This window comes from Sciurus vulgaris, assembly GCF_902686455.1.
Source record: "Sciurus vulgaris genome assembly, chromosome: 1".
Lineage (NCBI taxonomy): Eukaryota > Metazoa > Chordata > Mammalia > Rodentia > Sciuridae > Sciurus > Sciurus vulgaris.
The window spans coordinates 133989684-133991105 of record NC_136461.1 but is presented as its reverse complement, the minus strand read 5'-3'; the positions used below and the strand labels follow the sequence as shown (position 1 = coordinate 133991105).

The window sequence follows — 1422 nt, the reverse complement described above, 5'->3', positions numbered from 1 at the left end:
AGCCACTTTAGAAGACAGTTTGGTGCTTCCTTACAAAAGTAAACAACAGTCTTCTCATAAGCCAGCAACTGTATTCCTCAGCATTTACCCAAAGGAAATAAAAACCTGCATCCACACAACACAAAGACTTCATACTGCTTAAAGCAGCTTTATTCACAGTTGCCAAACCTTGGAAGGAACTAAGAAATCCTTGAGTAGATGAACAGATAAATTATAGTGCACCAAGACATGGAATATTGTATAGAGCTAAAGGAAAATGAGCTCTTTTAAGCTGTGACAAGACATGAAGAACCTTTAATGCATGTAACTGAAAGAAAGAAGTCAATCTGAAAGGCTATAGACTGTGGGATTCCAATTATATGACATTCTGAAAAGGCAAAATACGGAGAAGGTATTTCCCAGGGCTAGAATAAGAAAGGGGATAAACAGGAAAAACAGTTTTAGATCAGTGAGAAAACTGTATGATACTGCAATGGTGGGTACACGTCAAAACCCACACTAAGAGTGAACCCTCAAAAGCATCTCTGAGCCTGCCAAGTAGACAACATGAGCAAAGCTCACCCTCCCAAGCTGAAAAAATTTATGGACAAGAAGTTATCATTGAAATCAAATGGTGGTAGACATGTCCAGGGGATATTATGGGGATTTGGCCCCTTTATGAATCTTGTGATAGACAATGTGTATAGATTTCAACTAGTGGGCAACAGAACAATACTGGAATGGTGGTAATATGAGGAAATAGTATCATCATTTTAGAAGCCTTGGAATGAGTATAAATAATGGCTGTTCAGCAGAGAAATCTGTGTCCCCTCTTTAGAGGGTCTGTTTAGCTATGACATAAAAATCAGGTCATGTACATTTTCATAAACTTTTTGTTAATAAACATTTTAATAGAAAAAAAGAGTTAACCCTCATGGAAGTTGCGGACTTTGAGTGATAGTGATGCAGCCATGTAGGTTCATCAGTTATAACAAATATATCACTCTGGTTTATAAAGTTGGTAGTGAAAAAGGTGAGGACAGTGCAGAGTACAGGGGATCTCTCTGTGCCACCTGCTCCATTTTCCTTTGACCTTAACATGGCTCTAAAAAAATAGTCTACAGTTCAAAGAATTATTAAGTGAAACATTTTGGGGAGCAAGATAGTCACCTGGTGCCCAAGTGCCATGCCATAGACGTCTAGTAATTAGAAGAGAGAAAATAGTACTTTACAATAGAGAAAGCTAATGGCTGCTATTCTTTCCCAGAATCACTGGACAGTATGATGTGATGCAGTGGAGGGTTCAAAAGTATATATGACATTTTCTTGCAGAAAATGTTTAGTCTGAATATAATCAAACTTCTAAATCTAACATGGAGTTTCTAAAGGACACAGGGAATGGAAGTCCAACTAAATGACACCATGAGAAAAAAAAAATGGAAA

At 37.5% G+C, this 1422-nt stretch overlaps 1 pseudogene across 1 annotated transcript; it reads left to right on the top strand.

Annotated features, from left to right (window-relative positions):
- Window positions 1–546: 546 nt before the first annotated feature.
- Window positions 547–770, top strand: LOC306655454 (small nuclear ribonucleoprotein G-like; annotated as a pseudogene). The gene has a single exon. The product of its transcript is annotated as a small nuclear ribonucleoprotein G-like (transcript).
- The last annotated feature ends 652 nt before the right edge of the window (window positions 771–1422 follow it).